Source organism: Neolamprologus brichardi, chromosome 12 (genome assembly GCF_056152115.1).
Source record: "Neolamprologus brichardi isolate AB-2024 chromosome 12, ASM5615211v1, whole genome shotgun sequence".
NCBI classification, from domain to species: domain Eukaryota; kingdom Metazoa; phylum Chordata; class Actinopteri; order Cichliformes; family Cichlidae; genus Neolamprologus; species Neolamprologus brichardi.
Window position 1 is genome coordinate 10,620,001 of NC_142115.1, and position 13,028 is coordinate 10,633,028.

Here is a 13,028-nt window from a genome sequence, read left to right on the forward strand (position 1 = left end):
AGCCTGTTGTTCTTCTGGCTGAAGCCTTAGGGTTAGGGTTAGGGTTATGGTTTAGGGTTATGGATAGGCTTAGGGTTAGGGTTAGGGTTAGGGTTAGGGTTATGGATAGGGTCAGGGTTAGGGTTATGGATAGGGTTAGGGTTTATGGTTAAGGGTTAGGGTTAGGGATGAATTGGACAAAAATCATCCAAAACAAACTTTTTATTAGTGTCGAGGGTTAGGGTTAGGGTTAGGGTTAAGGATGAATTGGACAAGGGTTAGGGTTAGGGTTATGGATAGGGTTAGGGTTAGGGTTAGGGTTATGGATAGGGTTAGGGTTAGGGTTATGGATAGGGTTAGGGTTAGGGTTATGGATAGGGTTAGGGTTTATGGTTTAGGGTTAGGGTTAGGGATGAATTGGACAAAAATCATCCAAAACAAACTTTTTATTAGTGTCGAGGGTTAGGGTTAGAGTTAGGTTTAGGGTTAGGGATGAATTGGACAAGGGTTAGGGTTAGGGTTATGGATAGGGTTAGGGATAGGGTTAGGGTTATGGATAGGGTTAGGGTTAGGGTTATGGATAGGGTTAGGGTTTATGGTTTAGGGTTAGGGTTAGGGATGAATTGGACAAGGGTTAGGGTTAGGGTTATGGATAGGGTTAGGGTTAGGGTTAGGGTTATGGATAGGGTTAGGGTTAGGGTTATGGATAGGGTTAGGGTTAGGGTTATGGATAGGGTTAGGGTTTATGGTTTAGGGTTAGGGTTAGGGATGAATTGGACAAAAATCATTCAAAACAAACTTTTTATTAGTGTCGAGGGTTAGGGTTAGGATTAGGGTTAGGGATGAATTGGACAAGGGTTAGGGTTAGGGTTATGGATAGGGTTAGGGTTAGGGTTAGGGTTATGGATAGGGTTAGGGTTAGGGTTAGGGTTAGGGTTATGGATAGGGTTAGGGTTAGGGTTAGGGTTATGGATAGGGTTAGGGTTTATGGTTTAGGGTTAGGGTTAGGGATGAATTGGACAAAAATCATCCAAAACAAACTTTTTATTAGTGTCGTGGGTTAGGGTTAAGGTTAGGGATGAATTGGACAAGGGTTAGGGTTAGGGTTATGGATAGGGTTAGGGTTAGGGTTAGGGTTATGGATAGGGTTAGGGTTATGGATAGGGTTAGGGTTATGGATAGGGTTAGGGTTAGGGTTTATGGTTTAGGGTTAGGGTTAGGGATGAATTGGACAAAAATCATCCAAAACAAACTCTTTATTAGTGTCGAGGGTTAGGGTTAGGGTTAGGGTTAGGGATGAATTGGACAAGGGTCAGGGTTAGGGTTATGGATAGGGTTAGGGTTAGGGTTAGGGTTATGGATAGGGTTAGGGTTAGGGTTATGGATAGGGTTAGGGTTTATGGTTTAGGGTTAGGGTTAGGGATGAATTGGACAAAAATCATCCAAAACAAACTTTTTATTAGTGTCGAGGGTTAGGGTTAGGGTTAGGGTTAGGGATGTATTGGACAAGGGTTAGGTTTAGGGTTATGGATAGGGTTAGGGTTAGGGTTAGGGTTATAGATAGGGTTAGGGTTAGGGTTAGGGTTATGGATACGGTTAGGGTTATGGATAGGGTTAGGGTTAGGGTTTATGGTTTAGGGTTAGGGTTAGGGATGAATTGGACAAAAATCATCCAAAACAAACTTTTTATTAGTGTCGAGGGTTAGGGTTAGGGTTAGGGATGAATTGGACAAGGGTTAGGGTTAGGGTTATGGTTAGGGTTAGGGTTGGGGGGGGTTAGGGGGGTTAGGGTTAGGGTTAGGGGTTAGGGTTAGGGTTAGGGTTATGGATAGGGTTAGGGTTAGGGTTAGGGTTATGGATATGGTTAGGGTTAAGGTTATGGATAGGGTTAGGGTTTATGGTTTAGGGTTAGGGTTAGGGATGAATTGGACAAAAATCATTCAAAAACAAACTTTTTATTAGTGTCGAGGGTTAGGGTTAGGGTTAGGGTTATGGATAGGGTTAGGTTTAGGGTTAGGGTTATGGATAGGGTTAGGGTTAGGGTTATGGATAGGGTTAGCGTTAGGGTTATGGATAGGGTTAGGGTTTATGGTTTAGGGTTAGGGTTAGGGATGAATTGGACAAAAATCATCCAAAACAAACTTTTTATTTGTGTCGAGGGTTAGGGTTAGGGTTAGGATTAGGGTTAGGGATGAATTGGACAAGGGTTAGGGTTAGGGTTATGGATAGGGTTAGGGTTAGGGTTAGGGTTAGGATTATGGATAGGGTTAGGGTTAGGGTTAGGTTTATGGATAGGGTTTGGGTTATGGATAGGGTTAGGGTTAGGGTTTATGGTTTAGGGTTAGGGTTAGGGATGAATTGGACAAAAATCATCCAAAACAAACTTTTTATTAGTGTCGAGGGTTAGGGTTAGGGTTAGGGATGAATTGGACAAGGGTTAGGGTTAGGGTTATGGATAGGGTTAGGGTTAGGGTTAGGGTTATGGATAGGGTTAGGGTTAGGGTTATGGATAGGGTGAGGGTTTATGGTTTAGGGTTAGGGTTAGGGATGAATTGGACAAAAATCATCCAAAATAAACTTTTTATTAGTGTCGAGGGTTAGGGTTAGGGTTAGGGTTAGGGATGAATTGGACAAGGGTTAGGGTTAGGGTTATGGATAGGGTTAGGGTTAGGGTTAGGATTAGGGTTATGGATAGGGTTAGGGTTAGGGTTAGGGTTAGGGTTATGGATAGGGTTAGGGTTATGGATAGGGTTAGGGTTAGGGTTTATGGTTTAGGGTTAGGGTTAGGGATGAATTGGACAAAAATCATCCAAAACGAACTTTTTATTAGTGTCGAGGGTTAGGGTTAGGGTTAGGGTTAGGGATGAATTGGACAAGGGTTAGGGTTAGGGTTAGGGTTATGGATAGGGTTAGGGTTAGGGTTAGGGTTTATGGTTTAGGGTTAGGGTTAGGGATGAATTGGACAAAAATCATCCAAAACAAACTTTTTATTAGTGTCGAAGGTTAGGGTTAGGGTTAGTGTTAGGGATGAATTGGACAAGGGTTAGGGTTAGGGTTATGGATAGGTTTAGGGATAGGGTTAGGGTTAGGATTATGGATAGGGTTAGGGTTAGGGTTAGGGTTAGGTTTATGGATAGGGTTAGGGTTATGGATAGGGTTAGGGTTAGGGTTTATGGTTTAGGGTTAGGGTTAGGGATGAATTGGACAAAAATCATCCAAAACAAACTTTTTATTAGTGTCGAGGGTTAGGGTTAGGGTTAGGGTTAGGGATGAATTGGACAAGGGTTAGGGTTAGGGTTATGGATAGGGTTAGGGTTAGGGTTAGGGTTAGGGTTATGGATATGGTTAGGGTTAAGGTTATGGATAGGGTTAGGGTTTATGGTTTAGGGTTAGGGTTAGGGATGAATTGGACAAAAATCATCCAAAAACAAACTTTTTATTAGTGTCGAGGGTTAGGGTTAGGGTTAGGGATGAATTGGACAAGGGTTAGGGTTAGGGTTATGGATAGGGTTAGGGTTAGGGTTAGGGTTATGGATAGGGTTAGGGTTAGGGTTATGGATAGGGTTAGGGTTAGGGTTATGGATAGGGTTAGGGTTTATGGTTTAGTGTTAGGGTTAGGGATGAATTGGACAAAAATCATCCAAAACAAACTTTTTATTTGTGTCGAGGGTTAGGGTTAGGGTTAGGATTAGGGTTAGGGATGAATTGGACAAGGGTTAGGGTTAGGGTTATGGATAGGGTTAGGGTTAGGGTTAGGGTTAGGATTATGGATAGGGTTAGGGTTAGGGTTTGGGTTAGGTTTATGGATAGGGTATGGGTTATGGATAGGGTTAGGGTTAGGGTTTATGGTTTAGGGTTAGGGTTAGGGATGAATTGGACAAAAATCATCCAAAAAAAACTTTTTATTAGTGTCGAGGGTTAGGGTTAGGGTTAGGGATGAATTGGACAAGGGTTAGGGTTAGGGTTATGGATAGGGTTAGGGTTAGGGTTAGGGTTATGGATAGGGTTAAGGTTAGGGTTATGGATAGGGTTAGGGTTTATGGTTTAGGGTTAGGGTTAGGGATGAATTGGACAAAAATCATCCAAAACAAACTTTTTATTTGTGTCGAGGGTTAGGGTTAGGGTTAGGATTAGGGTTAGGGATGAATTGGACAAGGGTTAGGGTTAGGGTTATGGATAGGGTTAGGGTTAGGGTTAGGGTTATGGATAGGGTTAGGGTTAGGGTTAGGGATGAATTGGACAAGGGTTAGGGTTAGGGTTATGGATAGGGTTAGGGTTAGGGTTAGGGTTATGGATAGGGTTAGGGTTATGGATAGGGTTAGGGTTAGGGTTTATGGTTTAGGGTTAGGGTTAGGGATGAATTGGACAAAAATCATCCAAAACAAACTTTTTATTAGTGTCGAGGGTTAGGGTTAGGGTTAGGGATGAATTGGACAAGGGTTTGGGTTAGGGTTATGGATAGGGTTAGGGTTAGGGTTAGGGTTATGGATAGGGTTAGGGTTAGGGTTATGGATAGGGTTAGAGTTTATGGTTTAGGGTTAGGGTTAGGGATGAATTGGACAAAAATCATCCAAAACAAACTTTTTATTAGTGTCGACTGTTTGAGTGGTGAGCAGTGAGTCTTTCCTCCGTAGGACAGTTGCATAGCGTTGTAACTATACGCAGGAGGAAGCTGCCATCTTTGCCACACCACAGCCTGTTGTTCTTCTGGCTGAAGCCTTAGGGTTAGGGTTAGGGTTAGGGTTTAGGGTTATGGATAGGCTTAGGGTTAGGGTTATGGATAGGGTTAGGGTTAGGGTTATGGATAGGGTTAGGGTTAGGGTTATGGATAGGGTTAGGGTTTATGGTTTAGGGTTAGGGTTAGGGATGAATTGGACAAAAATCTTCCAAAACAAACTTTTTATTAGTATCGACGGTTAGGGTTAGGGTTAGGGTTAGGGATGAATTGGACAAGGGTTAGGGTTAGGGTTATGGATAGGGTTAGGGTTAGGGTTTGGGTTAGGGTTATGGATAGGGTTAGGGTTAGGGTTATGGATAGGGTTAGGGTTTATGGTTTAGGGTTAGGGTTAGGGATGAATTGGACAAAAATCATCCAAAACAAACTTTTTATTAGTGTCGAGGGTTAGGGTTAGGGTTAGGGTTAGGGATGAATTGGACAAGGGTTAGGGTTAGGGTTATGGATAGGGTTAGGGTTAGGGTTAGGGTTATGGATAGGGTTAGGGTTAGGGTTAGGGTTATGGATAGGGTTAGGGTTATGGATAGGGTTAGGGTTAGGGTTTATGGTTTAGGGTTAGGGTTAGGGATGAATTGGACAAAAATCATCCAAAACAAACTTTTTATTAGTGTCGAGGGTTAGGGTTAGGGTTAGGGTTAGGGATGAATTGGACAAGGGTTAGGGTTAGGGTTATGGATAGGGTTAGGGTTAGGGTTAGGGTTATGGATAGGGTTAGGGTTAGGGTTATGGATAGGGTTTTGGTTATGGATAGGGTTAGGGTTAGGGTTATGGATAGGGTTAGGGTTAGGGTTAGGGTTATGGATAGGGTTAGGGTTATGGATAGGGTTAGGGTTAGGGTTTATGGTTTAGGGTTAGGGTTAGGGTTAGGTTTATGGATAGGGTTTTGGTTATGGATAGGGTTAGGGTTAGGGTTTATGGTTTAGGGTTAGGGTTAGGGATGAATTGGACAAAAATCATCCAAAACAAACTTTTTATTAGTGTTGAGGGTTAGGGTTAGGGTTAGGGTTAGGGATGAATTGGACAAGGGTTAGGGTTAGGGTTATGGATAGGGTTAGGGTTAGGGTTAGGGTTAGGGTTATGGATATGGTTAGGGTTAGGGTTATGGATAGGGTTAGGGTTTATGGTTTAGGGTTAGGGTTAGGGATGAATTGGAAAAAAATCATCCAAAAACAAACTTTTTATTAGTGTCGAGGGTTAGGGTTAGGGTTAGGGATGAATTGGACAAGGGTTAGGGTTAGGGTTATGGATAGGGTTAGGGTTAGGGTTAGGGTTATGGATAGGGTTAGGGTTAAGGTTAGGGTTATGGATAGGGTTAGGGTTAGGGTTATGGATAGGGTTAGGGTTTATGGTTTAGGGTTAGGGTTAGGGATGAATTGGACAAAGGTTAGGGTTAGGGTTATGGATAGGGTTAGGGTTATGGATAGGGTTAGGGTTAGGGTTTATGGTTTAGGGTTAGGGTTAGGGATGAATTGGACAAAAATCATCCAAAACAAACTTTTTATTAGTGTCGATGGTTAGGGTTAGGATTAGGGTTAGGGATGAATTGGACAAGGGTTAGGGTTAGGGTTATGGATAGGGTTAGGGTTAGGGTTAGGGTTATGGATAGGGTTAGGGTTAGGGTTACGGATAGGGTTAGGGTTTATGGATTAGGTTTAGGGTTAGGGATGAATTGGACAAAAATCATCCAAAACAAACTTTTTATTAGTGTCGATGGTTAGGGTTAGGATTAGGGTTAGGGATGAAATGGACAAGGGTTAGGGTTAGGGTTATGGATAGGGTTAGGGTTAGGGTTAGGGTTATGGATAGGGTTAGGGTTAGGGTTACGGATAGGGTTACGGTTTATGGATTAGGTTTAGGGTTAGGGATGAATTGGACAAAAATCATCCAAAACAAACTTTTTATTAGTGTTGAGGGTTAGGGTTAGGGTTAGGGATGAATTGGACAAAGGTTAGGGTTAGGGTTATGGATAGGGTGAGGGTTAGGGTTAGGATTAGGGTTATGGATAGGGTTAGGGTTAGGGTTAGGGTTATGGATAGGGTTAGGGTTATGGATAGGGTTAGGGTTTATGGTTTAGGGTTAGGGTTAGGGATGAATTGGACAAAGGTTAGGGTTAGGGTTATGGATAGGGTTAGGGTTATGGATAGGGTTAGGGTTAGGGTTTATGGTTTAGGGTTAGGGTTAGGGATGAATTGGAGAAAAATCATCCAAAACAAACTTTTTATTAGTGTCGATGGTTAGGGTTAGGATTAGGGTTAGGGATGAATTGGACAAGGGTTAGGGTTAGGGTTATGGATAGGGTTAGGGTTAGGGTTAGGGTTATGGATAGGGTTAGGGTTAGGGTTACGGATAGGGTTAGGGTTTATGGATTAGGTTTAGGGTTAGGGATGAATTGGACAAAAATCATCCAAAACAAACTTTTTATTAGTGTCGATGGTTAGGGTTAGGATTAGGGTTAGGGATGAATTGGACAAGGGTTAGGGTTAGGGTTATGGATAGGGTTAGGGTTAGGGTTAGGGTTATGGATAGGGTTAGGGTTAGGGTTACGGATAGGGTTACGGTTTATGGATTAGGTTTAGGGTTAGGGATGAATTGGACAAAAATCATCCAAAACAAACTTTTTATTAGTGTCGAGGGTTAGGGTTAGGGTTAGGGATGAATTGGACAAAGGTTAGGGTTAGGGTTATGGATAGGGTGAGGGTTAGGGTTAGGATTAGGGTTATGGACAGGGTTAGGGTTAGGGTTAGGGTTATGGATAGGGTTAGGGTTATGGATAGGGTTAGGGTTAGGGTTTATGGTTTAGGGTTAGGGTTAGGGATGAATTGGACAAAAATCATCCAAAACAAACTTTTTATTAGTGTCGAGGGTTAGGGTTAGGGTTAGGGTTAGGGATGAATTGGACAAGGGTTAGGGTTAGGGTTATGGATAGGGTTAGGGTTAGGGTTAGGGTTATGGATAGGGTTAGGGTTAGGGTTAGGGTTATGGATAGGGTTAGGGTTAGGGTTAGGGTTATGGATAAGGTTAGGGTTATGGATAGGGTTAGGGTTAGGGTTTATGGTTTAGGGTTAGGGTTAGGGATGAATTGGACAAAAATCATCCAAAACAAACTTTTTATTAGTGTCGAAGGTTAGGGTTAGGGTTAGGGTTAGGGATGAATTGGACAAGGTTTAGGGTTAGGGTAATGGATAGGGTTAGGGTTAGGGTTAGGGTTAGGATTATGGATAGGGTTAGGGTTAGGGTTAGGGTTAGGTTTATGGATAGGGTTAGGGTTATGGATAGGGTTAGGGTTAGGGTTTATGGTTTAGGGTTAGGGTTAGGGATGAATTGGACAAAAATCATCCAAAACAAACTTTTTATTAGTGTCGAGGGTTAGGGTTAGGGTTAGGGATGAATTGGACAAGGGTTAGGGTTAGGGTTATGGATAGGGTTAGGGTTAGGGTTAGGGTTATGGATAGGGTTAGGGTTAGGGTTAGGGTTATGGATAGGGTTAGGGTTAGGGTTATGGATAGGGTTAGGGTTTATGGTTTAGGTTTAGGGTTAGGGATGAATTGGACAAAAATCATCCAAAACAAACTTTTTATTTGTGTCGAGGGTTAGGGTTAGGGTTAGGATTAGGGTTAGGGATGAATTGGACAAGGGTTAGGGTTAGGGTTATGGATAGGGTTAGGGTTAGGGTTACGTTTATGGATAGGGTTTGGGTTATGGATAGGGTTAGGGTTAGGGTTTATGGTTTAGGTTTAGGGTTAGGGATGAATTGGACAAAAATCATCCAAAACAAACTTTTTATTAGTGTCGAGGGTTAGGGTTAGGGTTAGGGTTAGGGATGAATTGGACAAGGGTTAGGGTTAGGGTTATGGATAGGGTTAGGGTTAGGGTTAGGGTTATGGATAGGGTTAGGGTTAGGGTTATTGATAGGGTTAGGGTTTATGGTTTAGGGTTAGGGTTAGGGTTAGGGTTAGGGTTAGGGTTTATGGTTTAGGGTTAGGGTTAGGGATGAATTGGACAAAAATCATCCAAAACAAACTTTTTATTAGTGTCGAGGGTTAGGGTTAGGGTTATGTATAGGGTTAGGGTTAGGGTTAGGGTTAGGGTTATGGATAGGGTTAGGGTTAGGGTTAGGGTTATGGATAGTGTTAGGGTTAGGGATATAGATAGGGTTAGGGTTAGGGTTAGGGTTATGGATAGGGTTAGGGTTAGGGTTATGGATAGGGTTAGGGTTTATGGTTTAGGGTTAGGGTTAAGGATGAATTGGACAAAAATCATCCAAAACAAACTTTTTATTAGTGTCGAGGGTTAGGGTTAGGGTGAGGATTAGGGTTAGGGATGAATTGGACAAGGGTTAGGGTTAGGGTTATGGATAGGGTTAGGGTTATGGTTAAGGTTATGGATAGGGTTAGGGTTAGGGTTATGGATAGGGTTAGGGTTTATGGTTTAGGGTTAGGGTTAGCGATGAATTGGACAAAAATCATCCAAAACAAACTTTTTATTAGTGTGGAGGGTTAGGGTTAGGGTTAGGGATGAATTGGACAAGGGTTAAGGTTAGGGTTATGGATAGGGTTAGGGTTAGGGTTAGGGTTATGGATAGGGTTAGGGTTAGGGTTAGGGTTATGGATAGGGTTAAGGTTATGGATAGGGTTAGGGTTAGGGTTTATGGTTTAGGGTTAGGGTTAGGGATGAATTGGACAAGGGTTAGGGTTAGGGTTATGGATAGGGTTAGGGTTGGGGTTAGGGTTAGGGTTATGGATAGGGTTAGGGTTAGGGTTATGGATACGGTTAGGGTTCATGGTTTAGGGTTAGGGTTAGGGATGAATTGGACAAAAATCATCCAAAACAAACTTTTTATTAGTGTCGAGGGTTAGGGTTAGGGTTAGGGTTAGGGATGAATTGGACAAGGGTTAGAGTTAGGGTTATGGATAGGGTTAGGGTTGGGGTTAGGGTTAGGGTTATGGATAGGGTTAGGGTTAGGGTTATGGATAGGGTTAGGGTTTATGGTTTAGGGTTAGGGTTAGGGATGAATTGGACAAAAATCATCCAAAACAAACTTTTTATTAGTGTCGAGGGTTAGGGTTAGGGTTAGGGTTAGGGATGAATTGGACAAGGGTTAGGGTTAGGGTTATGGATAGGGTTAGGGTTAGGGTTAGGGTTATGGATAGGGTTAGGGTTAGGGTTAGGGTTAGGGTTATGGATAGGGTTAGGGTTAGGGTTATGGATAGGGTTAGGGTTTATGGTTTAGGGTTAGGGTTAGGGATGAATTGGACAAAAATCATCCAAAACAAACTTTTTATTAGTATCGACTGTTTGAGTGGTGAGCAGTGAGTCTTTCCTCCGTAGGACAGTTGCATAGAGTTGTAACTATACGCAGGAGGAAGCTGCCATCTTTGCCACACCACAGCCTGTTGTTCTTCTTGCTGAAGTCTTAGGGTTAGGGTTAGGGTTAGGGTTTAGGGTTATGGATAGGGATAGGGTTAGGGTTATGGATAGGGTTAGGGTTAGGGTTATGGATAGGGTTAGGGTTTATGGTTTAGGGTTAGGGTTAGGGATGAATTGGGCAAAAATCATCCAAAACAAACTTTTTATTAGTGTCGAGGGCTAGGGTTAGGGTTAGGGTTAGGGATGAATTGGACAAGGGTTAGGGTTAGGGTTATGGATAGGGTTAGGGTTAGGGTTATGGATAGGGTTAGGGTTTATGGTTTAGGGTTAGGGTTAGGGATGAATTGGACAAAAATCATCCAAAACAAACTTTTTATTAGTGTCGAGGGTTAGGGTTAGGGTTAGGATTAGGGTTAGGGATGAATTGGACAAGGGTTATGTTTAGGGTTATGGATAGGGTTAGGGTTAGGGTTAGGGTTATGGATAGGGTAAGGGTTAGGGTTATGGATAGGGTTTGGGTTTATGGTTTAGTTTTAGGGTTAAGGATGAATTGGACAAAAATATTCCAAAACAAACTTTTTATTAGTGTCGAGGGTTAGGGTTAGGGTTAGGGTTAGGGATGAATTGGACAAGGGTTAGGGTTAGGTTTATGGATAGGGTTAGGGTTAGGGTTAGGGTTATGGATAGGGTTAGGGTTAGGGTTAGGGTTATGGATAGGGTTAGGGTTATGGATAGGGTTAGGGTTAGGGTTAGGGTTATGGATAGTGTTAGGGTTAGGGATATAGATAGGGTTAGGGTTAGGGTTAGGGCTAGGGTTATGGATAGGGTTAGGTTTAGGGTTATGGATAGGGTTAGGGTTTAGGGTTTAGGGTTAGAGTTAGGGATGAATTGGAAAAAAATCATCCAAAAACAAACTTTTTATTAGTGTCGAGGGTTAGGGTTAGGGTTAGGGATGAATTGGACAAGGGTTAGGGTTAGGGTTATGGATAGGGTTAGGGTTAGGGTTAGGGTTATGGATAGGGTTAGGGTTAAGGTTAGGGTTATGGATAGGGTTAGGGTTAGGGTTATGGATAGGGTTAGGGTTTATGGTTTAGGGTTAGGGTTAGGGATGAATTGGACAAAGGTTAGGGTTAGGGTTATGGATAGGGTTAGGGTTATGGATAGGGTTAGGGTTAGGGTTTATGGTTTAGGGTTAGGGTTAGGGATGAATTGGACAAAAATCATCCAAAACAAACTTTTTATTAGTGTCGATGGTTAGGGTTAGGATTAGGGTTAGGGATGAATTGGACAAGGGTTAGGGTAGGGTTATGGATAGGGTTAGGGTTAGGGTTAGGGTTATGGATAGGGTTAGGGTTAGGGTTACGGATAGGGTTAGGGTTTATGGATTAGGTTTAGGGTTAGGGATGAATTGGACAAAAATCATCCAAAACAAACTTTTTATTAGTGTCGATGGTTAGGGTTAGGATTAGGGTTAGGGATGAATTGGACAAGGGTTAGGGTTAGGGTTATGGATAGGGTTAGGGTTAGGGTTAGGGTTATGGATAGGGTTAGGGTTAGGGTTACGGATAGGGTTACGGTTTATGGATTAGGTTTAGGGTTAGGGATGAATTGGACAAAAATCATCCAAAACAAACTTTTTATTAGTGTCGAGGGTTAGGGTTAGGGTTAGGGATGAATTGGACAAAGGTTAGGGTTAGGGTTATGGATAGGGTGAGGGTTAGGGTTAGGATTAGGGTTATGGATAGGGTTAGGGTTAGGGTTAGGGTTATGGATAGGGTTAGGGTTATGGATAGGGTTAGGGTTTATGGTTTAGGGTTAGGGTTAGGGATGAATTGGACAAAGGTTAGGGTTAGGGTTATGGATAGGGTTAGGGTTATGGATAGGGTTAGGGTTAGGGTTTATGGTTTAGGGTTAGGGTTAGGGATGAATTGGAGAAAAATCATCCAAAACAAACTTTTTATTAGTGTCGATGGTTAGGGTTAGGATTAGGGTTAGGGATGAATTGGACAAGGGTTAGGGTTAGGGTTATGGATAGGGTTAGGGTTAGGGTTAGGGTTATGGATAGGGTTAGGGTTAGGGTTACGGATAGGGTTAGGGTTTATGGATTAGGTTTAGGGTTAGGGATGAATTGGACAAAAATCATCCAAAACAAACTTTTTATTAGTGTCGATGGTTAGGGTTAGGATTAGGGTTAGGGATGAATTGGACAAGGGTTAGGGTTAGGGTTATGGATAGGGTTAGGGTTAGGGTTAGGGTTATGGATAGGGTTAGGGTTAGGGTTACGGATAGGGTTACGGTTTATGGATTAGGTTTAGGGTTAGGGATGAATTGGACAAAAATCATCCAAAACAAACTTTTTATTAGTGTCGAGGGTTAGGGTTAGGGTTAGGGATGAATTGGACAAAGGTTAGGGTTAGGGTTATGGATAGGGTGAGGGTTAGGGTTAGGATTAGGGTTATGGATAGGGTTAGGGTTAGGGTTAGGGTTATGGATAGGGTTAGGGTTATGGATAGGGTTAGGGTTAGGGTTTATGGTTTAGGGTTAGGGTTAGGGATGAATTGGACAAAAATCATCCAAAACAAACTTTTTATTAGTGTCGAGGGTTAGGGTTAGGGTTAGGGTTAGGGATGAATTGGACAAGGGTTAGGGTTAGGGTTATGGATAGGGTTAGGGTTAGGGTTAGGGTTATGGATAGGGTTAGGGTTAGGGTTAGGGTTAGGGTTATGGATAGGGTTAGGGTTAGGGTTAGGGTTAGGGTTATGGATAAGGTTAGGGTTATGGATAGGGTTAGGGTTAGGGTTTATGGTTTAGGGTTAGGGTTAGGGATGAATTGGACAAAAATCATCCAAAACAAACTTTTTATTAGTGTCGAAGGTTAGGGTTAGGGTTAGGGTTAGGGATGAATTGGACAAGGTTTAGGGTTAGGGTTATGGATAGGGTTAGGGTT